The sequence below is a fragment of the Diabrotica undecimpunctata genome, unplaced genomic scaffold (genome assembly GCF_040954645.1).
Source record: "Diabrotica undecimpunctata isolate CICGRU unplaced genomic scaffold, icDiaUnde3 ctg00002628.1, whole genome shotgun sequence".
Classification (NCBI taxonomy): domain Eukaryota; kingdom Metazoa; phylum Arthropoda; class Insecta; order Coleoptera; family Chrysomelidae; genus Diabrotica; species Diabrotica undecimpunctata.
The window spans coordinates 1-13,838 of NW_027313835.1; the positions used below are offsets into that span (position 1 = coordinate 1).

Genomic DNA, 13,838 nt, shown 5'->3' on the forward strand with positions numbered 1-13,838 from the left:
CGCGCTATCTCAGAGTACAGTCAAACAGATCTTGAGTACACCATGGGAACATGACACTGATGTTCACAACATGTTTGTAGACTTCAAACAGCCATACGACTCAGTCAAAGGAACAAACTCTACAATATATGGCTGAATGGCAATAACATACAAGCTAATTAGACTCATTAAAGCCACAATAGATGAAACTCAGGAATGTGGACGAATACAAACCACTGGACAGACATTTGCAAATTTCGCATGGACCAAAGCAGGGAGATGGACTAGCCCAACTTTGTTAACCTGGCACTGGAGCATGCGGTTAGGCAAATGCAAACTGGACGAGGAAACCTACTGAACAACCGCATGGTTTAAATGGCCAATATTATGAGTAGAACCTCAACAGGAGCACAGGAAACATACACAGAGTTAAAAATGCAAACAAAAAGGCTAGGTCTGGAAATTATACATAAAAAACAAAAATAATGATAAAGACGAGAAGAAATATAGTCTGACAAAACATTATACATGAAGATGACATTGAAACGGTTGGAAAGTTTACATATCTGGGAGTAGAAATATATGCCGATGGATCAGAAAATGGAGAAATACGGAGAGAATAACGCAGGCTAACAGAGCTTATTTTTTGCCTTCTCCTATATATTCTAAAAATGTCCACCGAAAAACAAAGATGAGAATCTATAAAACCTTAATTCGAACAATAGCATCTTATGGCAGTGATGCATGGGTTCTGAAGGAAACATCCCAAAGCAAACTCGACACAGTCACAAGGAAAGTACTGGTGAAAATACTAGAGCCTGTGAGGGAAAACGGAATCTTCAGAAGCCGATACACAACGAGCTTTATCAACTTTATAAGGAAGCACCACGTCAGACTTCATTAGAATTCAAAGATTGCAATTGGTCGGACAGTGATAAGAATGGGAGAGGATAGGCTACCAAAAAGAGCACTGAATGCTAGAGTGCAGGGAAAGAGACCGGTTGGAAAGCCAAGAAAGCGCTGGGAAGACACAGTAAACAGCGACGCACAAGCCCGTTTAGGAGTCTGTGTATGAAGAAGTTCAGCCACAGACAAGAAAGGGTGGAGGCAAAAAATAAAGGAGGCCAAAGCTCAATTTGGGCTGTAGTGCCATAGAAGAAGAAGATGATGAAATTATTATGGACTGTTGCAAGTGGAGGTAGATTGTTAAGTTAGAGACTACAGCGATTGTTGTTGCCATAATTTCAAGTGTTATTATTCAAAAAACAAAGTTATTTACATTAATAATTACAGTAAAAATATGAGTTTTTTGCAATTATCTTAGTCAATTATTGTTTATGTATTTTAATTTAAAAACTCACAGATTAAAGAACTTTTTAAGATCTACAACGTTTATTTGAACCATTTTTCTCTCAAATTTTTAACAAAAGTTTGTTTTTCACTTTTTATGTTTAACAAAAATAAAGCAAATCAGCTGTACGTCTTCAAAGGTTTTGTCATCAGCTATCCCTCACATACCTTTTAGAATCTTCAAAAACATATATCGTGAAATCGATGATTTTTTCACAGATTGATTGGGGCAAAGTTTAAACCAAAACTACTGAACCTTTTAGACAGCAACCACGTGGTTTTTGCATTGCCATTTTTCAATTGTTTAGTTTTGTTCTTAGAGAGATATAGGCTAGTGTCATAGTTTCAATATAAATGAGGATACCGATAGTGCTAATAACAACGGCAACCGCAAACGAATTTGTTTGGTTATATGTATTAACATTATTCCACAAGGTCAAAGAGCACGCTTAAATTCAATATTCAGTGATAATAAGTTGGTAGGTGAGTAAACTTTACTCCTCTTTATTAACAATATTATCTATGTATATATACAAAATTGTCTTTGATAGTCTTAGTAATGGACTATGAGTATACTAATTTGCATACGCAGGCACACTTTTATTAATTAGTCACAAAATATTTACCTACATCAACAATTAACTAAACAAATTGAACCGACTAATCCTTTTTATAGTATACAATGAACACAAAAATCTCATTAATTATGATGACGGCAATAAACCAGAAAATTATCTAATTCGTCGTCTATCTAATTCATCATTTACAGTTAATCCGAAATGTTTCTGCACAGTCCTTGTTGGGAATTTATCTTTATTGTACAGCCAGCAATTGACGGATTTGTAGTTTACTACAAATTCCTACAATATATAAAATTAACAATATAAAAAACTAATTAATTCCCATTATTTACTGTTGCTTTCTGCTAAATTATTTTAATTTTTTCCCTAATCGGTGACAGTTTGTTTTCTGAAGTTTTAATATGACATAATCTATAAACAGTAGCAACGGGAAATTTTGGGTAACATGATAAAACTAAAAAAATTAACTAAAATACATTGTGTTTAAATAAATATCTATACAAATAATAAATATTCGTAACAGTTCTCTTAATCATTAGCCTTTGGTAATCTATTTCATGATAATATCCAAGTGTACTTTTATTTTACTACTTCTTTTTCTATTTGACTGTTTGTGCGTTCGGTATCTTATCTATGTTGTACTTAATTAGACTATTAGAGACTATGTATTAGAGATAAATACTACTTAGTAATAGATTTAGGATAAGATTGTATAAGAAACAATGACTAATGAAAAAATGAGTAAAAATTGTAAGATTGGCGAATGGATTTAGTGTCCGCAGTCATATAAACCCAAACAAACAACAACAACAATACTTGTTAAGCGATGGCATAAATTAAAAGTAACTGAAAATATGGAACGAAATATCAGTAGACGGACAAATTTTTTATAGCAAATAAAAGAATATTGTGAAGACTGAGTAAAATGATTGTATACCAAATGCTTCATTTATTTTTAAGCCTAAAAAAAGTCAGGTGATTTTAATGATCACATGAACTTTGTCAACTACAAGAATGGCTTGATACCAAAAATATATGTAATTTTCCACCACTTCGTGTTGTTGTGTTGTTATTGATAACGCATCGTACCAAAATGTACACTCCGGAAAATCTCCTAGGTCCACATGTCGATAAGACGAAATGAAATAGTGATTACGTATACAAACATTTGTACCAAAAACATTACAAATGTTTTTTTTCAGAAACAAAATTATTTTCAGATGTTGAAAGTCGATGTGTACATTATAAAAATGTATGAACCGAAGTGAAAACATATGATGTTAATACAATCCTAGAACAACATGGTCACACTATTTTTTTACCTTGTTTAAGCTTTGCGCCTCTTCAAGGGTGGTATTTTATTTTATGTGTATATAAGGGTGGTGTTATTTCCGCCTTGTTGGAGCCGTGTGTCCGTGTGAACTAAGCCCGCTACTAAGTACAAGTTCCATGGAAAACGGTCCTTTTCAGATTGTTGGCCTTTTGTTTGTTTGGCTAAAACGCATGGAGAGCTGTGACTATGTCCTCGCCTAGGATCAGGTATCGTTGTGCAATGAGATTGGGAAACCACAGAAAACCAATCTCCCCTGTCCTTGTGATTTGAATTCGACTCTTAGGAGTGTGTGTGGTGCTCACTGTTTGTTATTTGATGTTGTGTATGTGGTAATGTGGTATCTAGTTATCGGATGTGTGTTGTTGGCTTTTTCTTTATGTTTATGAATATGAGCTAGGTGGAGGTAAAGTGTATATATAGGTAAATGATGTGTGTGGGTTATGGTATATGTGTATCGGTGTGCATGCAGGTGTAGTGTTGTGTGTTTATGTACGGAGTTGGGTGAAGGTTGGTTTATTAGGTTATTAAAACAGGAGGTGGTTATGGCGTATCCATATAAGGTGTTGGACATTTGGTAGAGATAGCGGATAGTGTCGTTCCTCTTTTCGAGGAAGACGTTAAAAAGGATCATGAACATGAAATGTATTAAGGATTTTATATCTAAGGAAAGGTCATATGACGGGATTTGTTGAGGAGTGTAAACAGGTTGGATTTGTTTGTAGTTTTTTGGTTGTGAATTGCGGTGTGCGCATCTTGGTGAGAAGGCGGGATGAGGTCGATTACAGTTCGGGGATTTGGGTGCAGATATCGTGGGGCATGCAGTAGACCTGTGCTCTAGTCCACAAAATGGACAAGTGAATGATTTTTCTGAGCATTCGTTGATGAGATGTCCGCTTTTGCAACATTTCGAACAATATTTCACTCGAACTGGACCGGAATTGCTAGATCTCGGAATCTCACAATTTAGCTGTTCTCGTTCGATCCTGATACCGTTCGAAAGTGCATCGGCGAATTTAGATTCGGAGTTCGTGAAAACTCTGATATATGAGGTGGGTTGGTTAGTGGAGCGGGCAATTATGCGAACTACTTTTGTAAAAGGAAATCTGATTTCGGATAAGTTATCCTCGATGGTTTTCTGGGAAAGGTTTTTTCCGACTCCGGCTATGACTAAGTGAAAGGTTTGTGGATCTTTTGGAGTGGGATGCGGATTACGGGGTGTGCTAGATTTTAGTGCTGATATTAAGATGAGTTCGTTTCGAGCGATTTTTCGGAGTTTTACCGTGATGTCTTGGATGTCTAGGAGTTTAGTAGTTCGCACGGAGGCTGCCTTTTGAGGTGGGAAGACTTTGATCGAGTCCATTTGGGGGATGAGGTTGTGGTCTTTGATGAGACGGTAGAAAGGTCTCTGCTGGCAGATATCTGAGGAGATAAGCTCGATTCTGTAATTGTAGATAAGTGGTGGTTGTTGTGTGTTTGCGGTTTGAGGTTGGGAGAGTGTTGTTTGTTGAGGTGGGGTGGGTGTGTGTATAGGTGATGGTGTTGGTTGAGTGTGTTGGTGAGAGTGTGTCTTGTATTTGTGAGGGGGTATGATTGCAGGAATTAGGGGATGGAGGATCATAGTAGAATGTATCTGCTTTGGATGTGGAAGGTGTGGGGTTGTGTTGCTCTGTGTGTGTATCTTTTTGTGTTTTCTTTGGTGTGGTAAGTATTATTGGTGTTATGTTGTTTGTGTCTGTGTATTCTGTGGGTTTTCGTTTGGATATGGATATGTGACTGTGGTCTGTGATGGCTTGCAGATCCTCTTCCCATTCTTTTAGGATAGGAATAGGGTGCGTCGTAGTGAGGATGGCCTGGTTTTCGGATGATTCCATTTCCAGGTCGAAAGGGATATCTGCAAGGATATTGTAGTTTTTGAGGGTTCTGAAAAATTTTCTATGGCTAAAAAACTATTTAGGGATTAGTGTGATGTAGTATTTGTTTGTGTGTTGTGTTTGTTTGGGGGTGGAGTGTGTTAGTGTAGATGTAGTTGGTATAGGTGGAGGTGAGGGCGCGGGTGGGGGTGAAGGTGATAGACCCTATAGGGTTAAGGTCGGGTGAGCAAGCAGGCCACTACAGAATAGTGATATCTGCTGCTTCAAGGAAGTCTGTAGTGACTCTGCTGGCATGTGGAGGTGCATTATCGTGCATATTAATTTTTATCCCACTGCACTGTTTCATAGTCTAACTACAGGTTCTAATACAAAATCAACATACCTGCGAGCTATTAAAGTTGGTTGAATGGAAATTAAAGGAGTTTTTTCACCGACCATATTACTTCCCCAAAACATATCACTTCCTCCTTTATGCCTGTGAACTAATCTGGTTGTTTCCGTTTTTGCTTGTCTATCTAGCCCTTCAAGTTCACGAATTCATCGGTCATATGATCTTACAAATATCCTGGTTCCGTCTGAAAATAGTAAATTTTGCCAATTTCCAATGTTCCAGTTTTGGTATTGAAGACACCAATTAAGACGATCAATCTTGTGCTACCTGGTTAAATCGGAAATCCGTAACTGCCTACTGCTGTATAGTCTTTGGGCACGTACTCTTCTTTTTTTGCAATTGAAACACTTATACCTGTGCCTTCCAAAAGCTGCTTTTGGAGTTGCGGGTGAGAAATTGTGGGGTCTCTTTTAGCTACTTACACAGTAAAACCATCGTGGCAAGCCATTGTTACTTCGTTGAAGCTTTTTTCCTTCGCTATAAAAAAAGTAGATCTGTCTTCTTCTTCTTCAAGTGCCATCTTCGTTCCGAAGGTTGGCGATCATCAGGGCTATACGTATTTTCGAAACTGCTGACCGAAACAATTCGTTGCTGCTACAGCTATACCATTCCCGTAGATTCTTTAGCCAGGAGTTTCGTCTTCTTCCTATGGACCTTTTTCCTGCTATTTTCCCTTGCATAATTATTCGAAGCAGTTCATATCTTTCGCCTCTTGTAATGTGTCCCAAGTATTGCAGTTTTCGTTTTTTGATCGTAAATATGACTTCCTTTTCTTTATTCATTCTTCTCAAGACCTCGACATTTGTGACTCTCTCGGTCCATGATATTCTCAGGATTCTGCGATACATCCACAGTTCAAATGCCTCTAATTTTTTGGTATCAATCTTTTTCAACGTCCATGACTCCATTCCGTGGAACAGCACAGAAAGTACGTAACATCTCATCAGGCGAAGTTTCATTTCAAGGCTCAAATCTCTTCCGCAGAACACTCTCTTCATTTTAGTGAATATGGATCTGGCTTTTTCTATTCTTATTTTGATTTCTGCTGAGCTATCGTTGTCTTCATTTATAAAAGTGCCTAAATATTTGTATTTGCTAACTCGATCGATAATTTCATTGTGTAAATATAAATTTTGGACATTTTGTGTTGATTTCGATATTTCCATAAATTTAGTTTTCCTTATGTTCAAAGATAGTCCATATTCTTCGCTGCAGTCTGCTATCTTATTCACCAATGTCTGTAGCTCTTCAAGTGTTTCTGCGATCAGAACGGTGTCGTCGGCAAATCTCAGATTGTTTAATCTAACACCATTTATTTTAATACCTACGGATTGCTCAGAGAGTGTTCTATTCATTACGTCTTCGGAATAGAGATTAAACAGGGTTGGTGACAGTATACACCCTTGTCTCACACCTCGCTTTATTTCGATTTCTTCAGTGGTATTATTCTCTACTCTCACTACTGCTTTCTGATTGTAGTACATATTTGCTATTAGTCGGATGTCTCGTTTATCTAAATTCTTTTCTGTCAGGAGTCTGATTAGGTGATCATGCCGCACTTTATCAAAGGCCTTGTTGTAATCTATGAAACACATGAATACATCTTGATTTATGTCAAGACATCTTTGAGACATAACGTTCAGTGCAAACAACGCCTCTCTTGTTCCAAGTCCATTTCGGAATCCAAACTGGGTATTATTGATGTCCATTTCCAGTTTTCTGTGTACTCTAGAGTGTATAATTTTCAGAAATATTTTCAGTACATGGCTCATCAGACTGATTGTACGGTAATCACTGCATTGTTTGGCATTTATCTTTTTTGGTATAGTAACAAAGGTGGATAAAAGCCATTCTTGTGGTATTTTTCCTGATGTATAAATGCTATTGAAAAGTTTAACCAAAATGTGAATCGAGTCTTTTTCTATTAGTTTAAGGATTTCCGTTGGTATTTCATCTGGACCTGGGGCTTTACCATTTTTCATTCTTTTTAGTGCGTACATTACTTCTTCTTCCGTTATTTCTGGACCTTCGTCTCCTTGTATGTTACTTAGCTCAGATTGTTGTCTATCATCTGCAAAGAGTTCTTCAATATAGTTTTTCCATGTCTTCAACTGTTCTTCTAGTTCTGTTATTATGTTTCCGTTGACATTATACAGGGAGTATAATGTCATAACTACAGTAGATCTGTAGTTATCAGGAAATCAAAATATCTTAAATATTGATTTATTTTATTCAAGTTGTCGTAAAAATTCTACAATTTCACTACATTATCAGATAAAACACAACTTCGTAACCTCCTTCTTTAAACCAAATTAACGTCTTGCTTAGGACATAAATGTGACCCTAAGATCTTGATTAAGGTGGATGCTATTTCAATTACAGTTTCGGAACATGCTTTTCTCAAGTCCTTTATGAAGCAGGTGGAAAAATCTTTAGAATTCCTACAAAAAACAAGTTTGAAATTAAACTGAATCACTATTTAAGATTCACCTTATCAAGTTCATGCTACAGATATTTTAAAATGATTTTTCATAAATTATAGCAATGACCGCAAACTTAGTTTAGAATTTTGCGAGATTCAATAAAAAAGTTTCAACTTTGTCATAGGAATATATTCATAACATTCATATTATATCATATTAAATTGTCATATTATTTTACATATATGTATTTTCTGTTATCACCTCCATATATTCTGTAACATGAATAAACTATCCATTGTTTATTATAATATGCATATTAGTTCCTGGAAGGATGAATCAAATCATTTTTTGTCAATAAGAAGCAAAAACTATTCCAGTGAAATAAGCAAAATTTAACCGTGTTTAGAACATGGCAATGACTAGATAATTATCTAGTGATAAGATGTAGTCTATAAGATATAGATGAGTTTTATCCGTTAATGTAAACCTGTACAGTAAGCAATCCTATACATCTTCTGCAGAAATTTTGCCGTTGTTTTTTAATTATTAACACTTTAGTGCAAAAACTGCGATTTTCTTTTAAATTTTCACTTACTATTAAAAAAACATTGTTCTGAAGCTATTCTATTCTAGCATCTTAATGCAATTTACTATTTTTGATGGGAATAAGCCACAATTTTACTTTAAAATTAGGTTTATTTGACGTTTCGATTTTCACTTTGGAAATGTTGACAATGTGCCAGTTTTTCGTATAGAATTTCCAATCTCATGAAATTTTGAATGACGCTAGGTCCACACAGGTTTCTATTACACACTACTACACTGGGGAGCTCGGGAGACTAAGACGTGGTTCAACCCGAAAGACTGTTGAGTTTAATATTAATTCCTGTTATAGTATTAATCATAGCTCTAGGTTTAATAATACTAACCGCGGAAACCTGCCAATGATATTGCTCTTACATCAAAAATTTTGGAAGGGAGCAATTTGAAAGAATGTAGTCGATCATAGATCGTAGTCGTGGTAATTTCAAAGGTATACTTGTGTTGTTCTTTGTGAGAGAAAAGTAGTGATACGGACACGGATTAAGAAATTATTGAAGTATAGATTGGCGGAGTTCTGTCTAGAGCAGGGGTTCCCGAACTTTTTTGTACCACGCCCCCTTTTGTCGAAATGAAAGTTTCTCGCACCCCCCACCCCTTTACAATAAATTGTATGGGCCTAGGAACAAAACAAAACAAATAAGTATTACATAGAAAACAAAACATTTATATATACTGCCACAAGAAACAATATTATCAGTTTTTATAAAATACAAAAGTTATTAATAAAAGAAATATAGATTAGGTTGGTTAGTGAGATGGATGTGCTTGCATTTTCTTTACTTAGTATGCCTATTCGTGGCTAAGATTTAGTAAGTGCACAACGCAAGTCTTTAGCAGCATCAAGTTAATTCTGATACTTTGTTTTAATTGCTACAAGTGTTGAGAATGCTTTTTCACACAAATAGGTGCTTTAAAAAGGCAAATATAAACGAGGAGTTTCCCGTGATATACTAGGATACACTTTGAAATATTTTAACCAAAATGAAGGTTTGTCCATTATATCAAAGTTGTATTTGGCAGAGGAATCATGTTTTATTTGCAAAGCATCTTCTTGAAGTGATTCAGGCAGGGAGTCTATGTTGACATGGAACGGGTCAATTAACATTCTGAAAATACTATCGTCACAAGTGTTTGGGAAATATTACTGGAACTCTTCAATTAGGCTCTCCAAATGGTTTTATATTTGGATTTTCAAAATTGTTCCTGAGTGTTTCTTCTGAGATTGACTACTTTAGAGAAACTCGAATAATTGCAGGGATTGCTGATATTTTACGACTTTAAAGTTACAATTTCTTAATATACATCTTGATCGCATCACTATGAGTAACTACATTTGATTCTCCACCCTACAGTTTTAGGTTAAGGCTGTTCAACGAGTCAAAAATGTCTGACAAATAAGCCAGTATTACTTGGGTACAATGTTTTTTGAAGGCCACGCTTAGTTCATTTTGCTTTTGCTGTTCCAAGAAGGTGATTACTTCATCTCAACGGTCAAATAATCTTGCCAACATGTTTCTTTTTGAGAGCTATCGTACTTCTATATGAAATAGCAGTGTTTTGTGATCACTCCCTAAATCTTCACAAAGAGTTTTAAACAGTCGAGTATTCAACCCACTGTTTTTTATGTAATTCACTATTTTAATACACAACTTTAAGATACCATTCAGGTCATTTAAAAGAGTTTTTGCTACCAAAGCTTGTCGATGTATAACGCAATATATTCCAGTCACATCAGCATTTTTCTCCCTTAGTAATTGTACAAATCCTGAGACAGAACCAAGCATTGAAGGTGCGCTATCCGTACATACACCGATCAGTTTTTGCCAAGAGAGTTCATGTTTGTCAAAAAAGTCTGACACTGCTTTTATAACATCAATAGCTTTTGTCGTGTTCTGCCTACTCTGTAGAAAAGAGTAGCTCGTCTTTCATTCTTTCGTTTTCAATATACCGAACATAAACAATTAACTGAGAACATTGTGCTATGTCTGTACTGTATCAACTACCTGGTTTTGTATGTCTTCGGCCATATCATCAATATGACGTTTCACAGTATTGTCAGGAAGAGGTATTTGAGATAACTTTTGCTTACTCTCCGTTCCAAGAATAATATCAGCTGCCTTTAACTCCAATAATATGGCTCTTCTTTTCTTGAGCGATCAGAAGTGATAGCTCATATGAAGCTTCAAGCTTCAGATAACTGAGCCGTAGAACCAGTACTATCCAACTTCATGCGTTTTAAATTTTCAGATTTTGTAGCAAAAAATTCCTTATTTCAATTCCATATTTGATATAATCATTATTATACTTGCGTTTCTTTGCTGAGCTTATCTTGACTACAATAACTTCTCTCACTTAAATCAACGAAATCAATGAAAGTCAACTACGACAATTAAAATATCACAACACGTACACTTTTATAATGCAAAAATACGTACCGGCTAGACCGAGGTATCTCAAAAACTGAGTCACATTGATCGGCTCACATTCCATTCTCTCAAGCATTCGATTTCAAATTTATGTGTAAAGTCAGATGTTACAGTGGTTTGTTTTAATTTTCTAAACATCATAGTTAATTTAGAATTTTAGAAAGATTACCTTAATTTAATTTAATTTTCGACTTGTTCGCACCACCCCTGACATGTCCTCACGCCCCCCAGGGGAGGCGCGCCCCGCCCAGTTTGGGAACCCTTGGTCTAGAGAATAGTCTGGTAGCCACAAACACTTACTAAGATTAAATTACCCAATCGTAGACTCTACACCTGGATATCGACTGCAGATAGTAATAGAACAGTTATTAGAAATCAGATAAATTATATTTTAATAGGAAAATGGTTTCGAAACGGCATCAAATCACCAAAAACATGCCTTGTGCCCAATGCAGCGAGAGATCATAATCCATCAATGATAGTAAAATTACAACCTTCATTTTTGAAAAAACTATTTGTAGAGCTCAGCTCTCCAAAAAAAAAAGGGATAAATAAAGAGAAACAGAAAATAAGAAACCTTTAAAAAGATAATACTGAAGCGAATGAAGGAGATCCTAAAGAGAAAAAATACTAATAAAGCGAAATTATTGGCTGACTGGTGACCAGAATAGCAGAGTATGGAAAAGAGTATGGTCTAACAATGAATGTCAAGAAGACGAAATTTATGAGATAATCGAAAACTCAAAGAAATAACGAGAATCTTCTAATAAACGAAACCAACGTCGAACAAGTGGACAAATATGCATACCTGGGAACAATGATTAACTCCACAAATGATTACAATCAGGAGATAAAAATAAGAATAGAAAAGGCTAGAGCAAATTTCAACAAAATGAGAAGAGTTCTATGTACCAGGGATTTAAAACTGGAACTAAGAGTTAGGTTGGCGAGGTGCTATGTTTTTTCGACTTTATTTTATGGAATGGAATCTTGGACCTTGAATGCGACATCAATGAAAAAACTGGAATCATTTGAGCTGTGGGTGTACAGAAGAATTCTGAAAATATCATGGACAGAACACGTCACAAACAAAGAGGTTCTGGGAAGGATGAACAAAGAAATGGAAATTTTAAATTCAATAAAAAACAAGAAAATTAGAATATCTCGGACATATTACACGTGGAGAGAAATACACCTTGCTCCAACTGATTATGCAGGGGAAAGATATAAGGAAAGAGAAGGATAGGGAGGCGTAGAATGTCATGGCTGACTGACTCAAGAAGATTGGCTTGACTGGTGAGATACTGCTATTGATGAAAAAGATTAAAATAAGAACATAGACATAGAAGAGTACATTATATAAATAGAAACAAAATAAGAAAAGACAAGGAAAAAAATGAGACAAACAAAAGTGTGGACTTAGAAGTACTATTGAAAGATTTACATACTAAAGTGAAATAACGCGGCCGGCATCAGAAAACAAACCGCAAGTGGTATCCTATTAGATGAAAAGGGTTAAAATTATCTCTTTTGACAATAACGAGAAAATGAAAATATACAAACAATACATACATCTGAATTCATTAAAGGTGAGTGGCCACTAGGAAACATAGTACCACCATAGCATTTTAAAAAACTGGGCCAAGTATAAACAAAAGAAGATGGTCATGTTAATATATAAAATTGGTTAAAAAAAGCAAAGCTACAGATCCTGACGAGATATATGAGCAGAAATCATTAAACTAATCACAAAAGATCAAATAGAGGTACTAACAGGCTTTTAAAGTGTCTACATAATTACTCACAACATGTTAAACTACACTTCAGTCAAGAACTTGGCTTACAAATTTAAAGCAAACTTAAAGCAGATTACGGAACTTAAGCATTAAAAGATAAGTGCATGTTGCAGTTCATTCACCTATAAAGTTAATTAACTTTTTTATTTTGTTTGGGTTCATATGACGACGGACACTATATTCATTCTTTAATAGGCAGGCACTTTATAACTCAACTTAAAGATACCTTTAAATAGAAAATAATTATAAAGTAATAAAATCAATTACTTGCAACTTTGAGTAAGGCCCTGTATATGCGTATATAGTAGCATTTAGCTCTAGAAGTGGTACACAATGATCTAGTGCATCGGTTACTTGTTCTATATGGCACCTACCCATCTGGCGATCAAAAACAGTTCTGAAAATAAATTGAGTATTAAAAAATTAGTAAAAATTGTTATCACTTCACAATTTTAATAATTTTATTGTAGTTTTAAAAAATATAAGTGAATCAAAATAAAACTTGAAAAGTGTAATAGATGGTTTAATTTTGCTTATAATATACGCCTCTTTTTTACCGCAATAGCTATCTGTCGGATGCATTCTAAATTACATGTTTGTCTCAGTTTTGTGCGACACGGTCGAAGTGAACGCAGAACAATTATCCCTCATGTAAAATTTTTTTATTTGAAGTAATTATGATACTGCAAATAATCTGAATTTAGTGAAAACATTTTTTTATGAGTGGTTTAGAGCTTCAAGTTTCACTATATATCGGACATTATTACAAAACAAGTATTCTGAGTGTGCTTTAGAAGCGAAAATAAAAAGGGTTCCTCAGGGACCCATGCCGGTTTATGTGAAGTTTCGTCTCACTTTGTTGTGATTGTTGCGTTCTGTTGTTGTGCTATTGGTTCCCACGTTTCATTACTTATTATGTAGTATATTTTGCTGCTGGAAATGGCAGGCAATAACAACTGAGGAAAGAAAAAGTTTTAATTTGTCGGTAGTGACCGAAGATGAAATCCAAGAACTTATGGACTCTGTTGAAGCGGATTCGTCAGAAGGTGATTATTAGACTTCGGCAAATATGCAAATAAAAATGT

At 35.3% G+C, this 13,838-nt stretch overlaps 1 long non-coding RNA gene across 1 annotated transcript; it reads right to left on the minus strand.

Moving 5' to 3' along the window:
- Positions 1-7,716: 7,716 nt before the first annotated feature.
- On the minus strand, positions 7,717-13,128 carry LOC140432040 (uncharacterized). The gene is made up of 2 exons (XR_011949759.1): positions 13,021-13,128; positions 7,717-7,946 (listed from the first exon to the last, which is right to left on the minus strand). It is a non-coding gene; the product is annotated as an uncharacterized lncRNA (long non-coding RNA).
- Between the last annotated feature and the right edge of the window lie 710 nt (positions 13,129-13,838).